General features: G+C 37.6%; 2 long non-coding RNA genes across 2 annotated transcripts in view; one reads left to right on the top strand and one right to left on the bottom strand.

Annotated features, from left to right (window-relative positions):
• Window positions 1–10,173, top strand: part of LOC310729215 — a 110,357-nt gene that overhangs the window by 53,821 nt on the left and 46,363 nt on the right. The window lies entirely within an intron of this gene.
• The window catches only part of LOC310729201, a 680-nt gene continuing 336 nt past the window's right edge, over window positions 9,830–10,173 (bottom strand). Inside the window, exon 2 of the long non-coding RNA XR_014534497.1 lies at window positions 9,830–9,910. This is a non-coding gene — a long non-coding RNA (uncharacterized lncRNA). The remainder of the gene's footprint in view (window positions 9,911–10,173) is intronic.

Consider the following 10,173-nt stretch of genomic DNA (forward strand, 5'->3'; position numbering starts at 1 on the left):
CCATGGCGACTGTGGAAAGGAAAAACTCCCTTAGATGTAATGAGGAAGAAACCTTGAGAGGAACCAGACTCAAAAGCGGAACCCATCCTCATTTGGGTGACATCAAGAGTTTGATCATAAATCTTTCCACAATACAGAACACTGGAGAGTGAGAACTAACATGATTACTGGAGTATAAGATTATAAGTGATGTTCTTTCTGCAGTCTTATACAGTCTATATGGTCAGTAGCTCCTAGTTTTATAAGCTCAGCATTTGTGATCATCACAGATCCAGCATCAGCTTCTCCATGCCAGAGCCTTTAAACACTCCAGGAGGTCCAATGAACCTGGTCCTATTGAACTACTCAGGGATGAACTGGATCACAAGAAAGAAATCTTCAACTAGTAAGGAAGAACACTTATTTTACAAGTTTTGCAAGAAGCACAGAAAAGTATTTCAGCTGAACGTTCGGAGAAACGAACTGATCGGATGCCAAGAGTGTGTAAAGCTGTTATTCAAGCTAAAGACAGATTTTCATGGAAAATAAAGTGGAACATCTTGACGTTTATTGATTTGTTTGGTTAAAGTAAATCTTCATAGTGTTTATCTGTGTAATTTGATGCATAGAAAAAAGAAACATGTATGTGTCTATTAAAAAAAAGATGAAATTCTAGGTGTGCCATTGTGGATGCAGAGTGTGGTATAAATGCTTGGGATGAAGGGAAGAGAGACAACAAGGATCTTCTCCGTTATCTTCACTGGATGCTGTAGGGTCTCATGATCTGATTATTGGCCAAAATATAATCAAAAGATGGCATTGTAGGGTTTTTTGGTAATGTTGTTTGAAATTTTCCTGCAATTCATCAGATTAGCATACAAGTATTTTCTGTCCATAATTATTGAGGAAGACAAACTCTAAAGTTAAGTTGGATTTACCTTTAAGATTTCATATTTTAAGAAATGCCATTTGTTTAGATTAAACAAGAACAATTACCTGATCTGGTGGGGTCCTTATAATGAGAGTGTCATCACCTGCACCTGCACCTTATTCTAACAACATTCAAAGTAAATATGTGACTTAATGTGCATTTATTTTGAAGAAGACTCATTTGCATAAATAAATATTCGGAAAAGGTCCCTCGTGAGAACATCGCATTTAAATGGCAGAAATGTAGTGTATTGTTGTACTGTTTTAAAAGGCTACACTTTAGTCATTTTTTTTGGAAAATGTAATTAAAAAGAATAAGAAAGTAAAAATTCAATCTTTTACAAGAAGTAAGGGTTTCATTTCACTTGCAAAAAATTGTGCTGTTTTGGCTTTTTACCTCAATTCCTCCCTCTTCCATGACAGCTTGATGTGATAATGATGCCACTTTAGACTGCCTGCTGGGTAATGACATCATCCATCAATAACGACACCTCCTGATTGCATCAATCTTTTGACTGGATGGCTCGGTTTCAGACCCATGTGACGCAGACGCACTGCGAGTCTGTTTGTTGATCTTCTTCTGCCTCTCCGTGTACTTTCATCACCTCTTTCTCTTTATCCACCTCACACCAGACCACTCTGCTCTCTCAATGTCTTTAAATTAATTGATCTGCAGATTATATATGTCCGTACTAACTTTATCTTTTCTTTCTTTTACAAGCCTGGCTCAATTTTTTTCAAAATAATCACCCTATTCTTATAAATCAACTTACACTATATTGCCAAAAGTATTGGGTCACATTAACTTTTTTGCCACATGTGGTTCTTTTTCCAAACTGTTACCACAAAACTGTAGGCACTCAATTGTAAAGTTCATCTTTAGATGGCGCTGTAATAAAATTTTGCGTTCACTTGGAAACCCAAAACCTGTTCCAGCATGGTAATGCCCCTGTGCACAAAGTGAGCTCCTTGAATATCTGGTTTACATACTTTGGAGATGAAGATCTTGCTGCTATAAAGCTCTGATCTCATTCCTACCGAACAACTTTGGGATGAATGTGAATGCTGACTGCACCCCAGGCCTCCTCACCTCACCTACATCAGTACCTGCCTTTCATAACACCCTTGTGGCGGCTGATGAACACAAAAATCCATAAGCACACTCCAAAATCTAGTGGAACATCTTCCCAGAAGAGTGGAGGGAATTATAAGAGCAAATTGGGACTAAATGTGGAATGCGATGCTCAGAAATCACATACCAAACTTATGACCATGTGACCCAATACTTTTGGGAATATAGTGTATCATACTTCTTTCCTTATTCTGATCAATAATGAAAATTCAAGAAAACTCCCTTTTTTTTAACCATAGTATGTTAAACTCCATACTGAATAAGTCATGAAAATACTGAAAGGTCATACTGAATTTCCAGCAGGTTTTTTTTATGCATTGTAATTGACATCTTTTTATTCCTTTATGTTCTTTGTAATTGATGTCATATACTGCTGGGAGGATTCACAGACATGTCATTGTATAGTGTAACAGTTTCAAGTAAATATAACTATAAACTCTAGAATCCTGTATTGAAAGGTTACAGGGTGGTAATTATTTGTGAAAAAAGAATGCAAGAAATACGTCTATTAAAAAGAGCAGGATTGATCGGCAATAAATTGTAAAAACGAGTCTAAATGAAAATATATGCAGATAAAAACCAGATAATGTAGACGTACAAACATTCGCAGCAAGAAAAAACGCATAACGCAAAGGTCAGTGTTGTTAAAGTAGAAGGATTTATAGTGGTGTCTATGCACTCATTCACTCTTTCTCTCTTTTTTCTGCTTCTTTACTCTCTTTTTATATCGAAACCTTTTTAGGAGATGGCCATGCTGTCTCGGAGGAACCTGTCACCTGTGCAGTAACGAAAGTAAGCTTTGTGTGCATCAGATGCGTAATAATGGTCAAGGTTAATTGCCACCGAAGAATTGCAACCGTGTTCACTCTGCCGTCTGTTCTAGCGTGGGATCCCTGTTTCCCCTGCGTCACCTCGTGTATTTCCAGCGAGCCGTGTTTACATACGGACTTGTTGAAGACTTGCGTCACCTTTCCCGGGAACAGCAAAGCTGCCGAGTCTTGCCTGTGTGTGTGCGGATTGTGTCATATAACACTTTTCACTCTCACACATCCACCCACTCGCATCTCCCCGTTGCATGATCGACTGCACCCGTGCTGCGTATTAATAACCGAGGAAATGAATAGAGCAGGAAGTGGATGAGCGTCACGAGTTTACCTTCATACCCCGCCACTGATTTACGACTTTCACCCAAAAGACAATTAGACACAGGGAGATAATTAGTCAATATTTAACATTACTGTATAGACTATTAAATGATATTGAGCCTAACTAAATGTGTCTGTGTACCTAGAAACAAAATGAATTCTTATCAGATGTTCCACTAGATTTTGGAGTGAGCTTGTGGAGATTCATTTAGTCACAAGGATGTTAGTAAAGTTCACATTCTTTCTAAAGGTGATCAACAGGCTTGATGTCAGAGCTCATTTAGGATCTTTTACTCCAAACCATTCAAACCATATGTTCATGGAGCTGGCTTTGTGCACAGGAACATTGTCTTGATGGAACAGATTCAGGTCTTCTAGTTCATATGGAGGGGAAATGCAATAGGGGCCCTTGGTTTCTGATCAGAGGTCTGGGGTTCAAGCCCTGGTATCGCCAAATTGCCACGTTTGGGCACCTTGAGCAAGACCCTTAAACCTGTGTTCCAAAGGTGCTGACCCTGCACTCTCAGCTTTTTAGCATCACTGTGGTACACACAGTATAATTGTCACTGTGCTGTACCAGGGCTTGAACACTTGACCCTCCGAATCAGTAACCCAGAGCCTTAACCACTGAGCTACCAGCTACCATAAGCCTCTTTACCTTTACCACCCCCCTTTATCCAAAGACATATTGTGTGATTTTGTGCCTCCAGCTTTGTGGTAACAGTAGGTCTCCTGGTGGTCTACTGGTTAGGATGCGGCGCTCTCACTGCTGCAGCCCGGGTTCGATCCCTGGTCAGGGAACCAACCCCAGCCACTCTTAGTGCCAAGCCCAAACCCGGATAAATAGTGGAGGGTTGTGTTAGGAAGGGCATCCAGAGTAAAAACATGTGCCAAATCAAACATGCGGAGGATCCGCTGTGGCAACCCCTAATGGGAGAAGCCGAAAAAGGAAGTTTAGCTTTGTGGTAACAGTATTGAGAAGAACCACATATAGCTGTACAAGTCAAATGTCCAAAAACATTTGCTAAATTTTGCCTTATATTGTCCATATAATCTCTTGGTGCTGCATCACATCATCCTGATATATATTTTCTCATAACAGCAAATTTCATATGGCTTATTCAATAGATGTTATTTCCCTTGCAACTACAGTTATAGCATGTTAGGTTTAAGGGTATTTATTGAGCTTCTTTGCAAGCAATTTTAGCATAGTATAAGTGTACACACATTTGCTGTATCCCAATTTGTGCCTACAGGACAAAATCGTTATGCGTACCAAACTGTTTAGATCCTGTTTGATGAAAGGTTGATAAATGAGGGCCTGGCAAGTTTAGACAAAATGGAGCATGCATTAGAGTACACCCAGCGGTGGTGTGCTTTTCAAAAGCAGATGAACACATCCTGAAAGCTAATGTGCCACCTGGATGAGAGCCAAAACGTTCATCTATTGTTCACCTGCCTTCGGAATAACAATCCGGCGATAATCAACAACACATCAAGCTCCCACTTACACATCATTCCGTTTAGTTTCGTTGTTTAGCCGAGGAAGTGATTTGTTTTCCGCCACTGGTGATCGCTGAAAACAAAGATATGTGCATGATGAAAAGCTTTTGAAAAGGAAGATCTGTTTGAAACTATAGCACAGGAGTAAAAAGGGGTTTTTTGCTGTTTTTTTTTCTGACTACGTTTTGGTTAAATACAACCCCAATTCCAGAAAAACAGAATGCAATGAAAATCTCACACCTTTTTATTCTATTCACAATAAAACAAATAAACTGAGAATATATACCATTTTAATGGAAAAACTAACGTAATTTAGAATTTGATGGCTGCAACACGTCTCAAAAATGTTGGGACAGGGCCATGTTTTCCACTGTCAACAAGTCTTCTGTTCATATACATCAGGGAACTGAGAAGACTAGTTGCTAAAGTTTTGAGAAAGGAATGTGTCCCACATGTGGCTGATACAGGATTCTAGCTGCTCAACAGTCCTGGGTGTCCTTTGTTGTGCTTTTCATTTCATGAGACGCCAAATGTTTTAATGGTGAAAGGTCTAGACTGCAGGCAGACCAGTACAGCACCCAGACTCTTTAAATACAAAGTCATTCTATTGTAATAGATGCAGTATGCAGTTAGCATTGTCTTGCTCAAAAATTGCAAGGCTTTCCCAAATAAAGATGTTTATTTGATTGAAGTACAGTATATACTGTTCAGCATTGATGGAGCCTTTCCAACTCTGCAAGCTGCCCATTCCACAGGCACTAATGAACTCCCATACAATCAGAAATGTGGCTTTTTGATCTGAGTGCTGATAATTAGCCAGATGGTCCCTCTCCTCTTTAGTCTGGAGAATTTTAGTGTCTTTGGATTCCAAAAGGAAATATAAAATTTGATTTGTTTTCCACTCAGTACATTTTAAATGAGCTTTGGCCCAGAGAGGATGGCAGTGTTTCTTGCTTTGCCTCCAACTTTGTGGGAATTGGGGAAGAACCATTTGTGGCTGAAAAAGTCACACTACTTTTGATTGTACCTCATTCTCATTATGCCACTGTTTATCTCATCTTTTTTTTATCTTTTTTTTTTGCAATGCAGATGTTCTTTTGTTTCTTTTCAGGCTCTCTTGTATGATCCCTAGCCAAAATCCTACAGGCAGAAAACAAAATCTTTTTCTTCACACATGCCTGCTAGGCAGCTGGGTTTATCATGCAGGGTCAGCACACTACAGTGCCTTTGGAACACAGAGTTGTAAAGTTGTTGCTCAGAGGCCCAACAGTGGCAGCTTGGCACTTCTGAAATTGTAACTCCTAACCTTCCAATCAGTAGTCCAGGACCTTAACTGGATGAGTCATCAAAATCTCTAAAGGCACTGCTGAGATTTCAACCCCTAAGCTGTTGCTTTTAAGACAAATGCTCTTTGTTAAAGTGAAGAATTTAAGTAAAAATCTATAAATCTATCTTACTGAATTACTTTCTGTATTCTGATTGAACAGTTATTGGCCACTTGACTTTTCCAGCCATATGTGGTTCTTTCCATGACTGTTACCACAAAGTTTGAGGCACAGAAATATATCAGATGCCTTTGGATGTGGTATCATGATTTTGATCATTCAATTGAACTAGGAGAGCCAAACCTGTTTCAGCATGACAATGCCCCTGTGAACTCCATGAAGATGTACCTTACATGGGTTGGACTGCTAGATATCCTGCTATAGAGCTCAACCCTATTGAACACCTTTGCTGACTGCACCCCAGGCTTCCTCATCTCACCTACATCAATACCTGATTTACTAACACCCTTGTGGTGTGAATCTCCATGAATCTCTAGCAAAATTAAGTGAAACATATTCCCAGAAGAGTGGAGGTTACTACGAGAGCAAATGGTGAGTGGACACCAATAGCACACACAAATCTTATGGTCATGTGCCGACAAACTTTTCTCCATATACTTTATTCAAATCATGTATCTGAAGCATGTAAAAATTCAACATCTTCGAGAATCCAGACTTGAACAGGAAGTAATATGAACTAAGAACCAGCCTCCATTCCAAGCCATTGAAGGCAACACCATGAAAAAAAATTAAACACTTCTCTGTGGATTTCTTAAACATTAGCCAGCTTGTTTAGTCTGTTTAGTCCATTGGTTTGCTCATAAACACTTTATCGCGGTGGTCATCTTCAGTGAATGGGGTGGAAATGGTGAGAATGGAGAGAACAAGTCAACCGCATGGTGTGCATCTGTCCTGTTTAAATTAAATGTGGCACATCAACACTGTTGTGCTTAAAGAAATTAATTGGTAAGTGGAGGACTGGTTTGATCTCCACCCCACTCCTCTACTGGTAATAGTGGGCCATTGAAGATTTGCTCCAATCATGACCGAGTACTTACAAGTCCCTGAATTCAAATTATAGCCCATAATGGGACTACACTCAAAGGTGTTCCTCGGTGCTTTGTAGATGTTCTGGCTTTCACCTCTGCCAAGTCTGGCCCAAGGCAGTAAGGAGCTGGCGTCTCCTCAGTTTGTTTTCTGTGTTGTTCAGCAGATTGTATTTGGAAGTCAGATGAAGCATAAGCCGTGTGGACAGATTAACGCAGTGTGTTAGCTCCCGAAACATCTCCACTGGTGTTGTATGAACCATATTTATAGTCAGACTGAGGATGTGTGTATGCCCAGAATCTCTCGAATCTTTCCCTCACGGCATAATTATGTTGTCTCCTTTTGGATCACGGCTGATTTTTTTCTTGAATTTTTTCTACCCGGACCGTTTTTCTGATCCACTGCCATGGCAAGACTTTATCGTAGTGACAATCCTGGGGTTTGAATTTACAACCTGCTGTCAGAAGCACAGGACTCTGTCCACTCTACAGAAAAATTATGCAAAATTAAACATGGACTTAATACAGTGTGTGTGATCAGGTTAATAAAATAGGTACCTTTGATACACACATATATATATATATATATATATATATATAAAGCAAAAAATTAAATACAAAAAATTAACCAATTAATAAATATAATAATACTTTAATTGAAGAAAAAAATTACCAAATAAATAATTAATTATATATATATATATATATATATATAGTTTTTTTTTTGTTTATAATGCATTAACGCAAATTCTATTTAAAGGCACACATTTTATTAACACGCAATTACTGCAGCGTGCATTTCAGTTTCACCATTTTTATAAAAAATATCAATAAAGTAATATAAAAGAGGCGAAATTAAAACTTCCAACGCAACACATTTATTCACAACATCCTTTCTTTACTTAAATATTTGTAAAAGTTTACTTCAACGAAATATTATTTTTAATTAATAAACATTGTTACTGATGCGCCAAGTCTCAAATCAAACACCAAATAAACACGCCATGATTCTTCTTTATCTTTTTCTTCTTCTTCTTCTTTATTAGTGCTTCGCAATCTTAAGTAAAGTATTACTGCCATCTACTGTGGTTATGGATCAGAGACTTATATAGCTATTCCCCAGACCAAAAATCCGGCAATTTAAACTTTCCGTGTGGAAACATAGCAACATTTCTGTTTGTTGTCCTTCTGATTTCTGTAAATAAAATAAAAAAAATCATAATTATTTTAAAACATTTACATTAATATTTGGTCTTTATGCTCTACGTTAAGTTTTGTTTCACTAATAATAAACATACATTTGCATTCATATTTGTCCATCCCCATGTTAGAGTATTAAAACCTCCAAAAGTATTAATTTAGGATACATTTAGAACAAATACAAATGCACGGTTAAGTTATGATTAATTACAAGTTATTTCATGACATATTAAAATCAGGTCTGTTTTATTAGTATAGCATGTTTGTTTAACAATAGAATTTGTCCCAAAGCATCTCTACAGAGCTTTACCTGTTCTCCATGGCATTGTTTTAAACACAACTGAATTACCCCAGACCAGTAAATTGTTAAAATTGTGGTTTTATAGATTTGGTCACACTTTCCGATGATTCATTAATTAAAGACAATTAAAGTGCACTGTAAGCAGTAAAGGTGTACTTAGTTTTTCACACATGGTTTCTCCATGTTGGAATTAAACTCATAAGAATGTGTAGAATATGCCATGTGATGTATTTAACCAGTTAGAAGACCTGATAAGCACCATATGATTGTTTTTGTCCCTGATACCTTCTTTCTTTCTTTCCTTCTTTCTTTCTTTTTTTCTTTCTTTCTTTCTTTCTTTCTTTCTTTCTTTCTTTCTTTCTTTCTTTCTTTCTTTCTTTCTTGTTATTTCTGGTCATTTTTTAGACTGTAAGAATGTCACGGGTATGGACTTCTACATTGTCTCTGGGAAATTGTTTTATAAAGCTTGTGTTGTGGTTTTTAACAAGAAAAGTCTCAATGGTAGAGTTGACACACCGTGGCGCTCTGTCCTCGGGCTGGGGGAGGAAGAGTGACCACAGTGGAGAACACTCTACAAGCCACCATTAACGAAAAGAACTGGAGACATACAGTGGAGAATCCTGCACGGAATCATTGCTGTTAATGCCTCTGTCTCGGTTCTGTGTCCATAGTCGAGTCATGAGTGTCCGTTTTGTCTCCAGAGAGAGACGATATTTCATGCTTTTACTCAGTGTCCCAGACTGAATCCACTTTTTACTCTTTTACAGACTGTTTTTAGTGCTTTTGACAGATCCTTCTCGGTTCAAACTTTTATCCTGGGAGTGAAGTACACTCAGAGGAGGCAAGAGGAATGTCAACTTTTAAACTTTGTTGTGGGCCAGGCGAAGATGGGCATTTACATCAGCCGCAGAAATAAGATAGAACGTAGAGGCAGCCAAAATTGGTGGCAGCAGCAATGATGAAGTCCAGGATTCTAGTGGACTTTCACTTTTACAAAAAGACGGTAAACTTGGTGCAATAAAGATGCACTCTGCTCGGTTTTAAATGATGAACTGCATTTTGCACTGAGCATGTCTTAAAAACAAAATGTATCAGATGTCTTTGACGCTTTTTTGCGTGAATTACTTTTTAATCTATTTTTATTTTTATTTTTTTATTTTTTTATTTTTATTTTTTTCTGCATTGACTTAAATTGAACCTTTTTACCAGTTGCTGTTGTATGTCCTGAACTTTGGTAATAAAGGTCTTTTTTAAAAATAAAAAAAAAATATTTCTTTCTTTCTTTCTTTCTTTCTTTCTTTTTTTCTTTCTTTCTTTCTTTCTTTCTTTCTTTCTTTCTTTCTTTCTTTCTTTCTTTCTTTCTTTCTTTCTTTCTTTCTTTCTTTCTTTCTTTCTTTCTATATCCTTATATCTCTCTCTCTGACTTTCTTTCTTTCTTTCTTTCTTTCTTTCTTTCTTTCTTTCTTTCTTTCTTTCTTTCTTTCTTTCTTTCTTTCTTTCTTTCTTTCTTTTTTAACTTCTATGTTTTTCTTTATATATCCTTCTCTCTCTCTCTCTCTCTCTCTCTCTCTCTCTCTCTCTCTCTCTCTCTCTCTCTCTCTCTTTCTTTCTT

Source organism: Silurus aristotelis (assembly GCF_946808225.1).
Source record: "Silurus aristotelis genome assembly, chromosome: 7".
NCBI classification, from domain to species: domain Eukaryota; kingdom Metazoa; phylum Chordata; class Actinopteri; order Siluriformes; family Siluridae; genus Silurus; species Silurus aristotelis.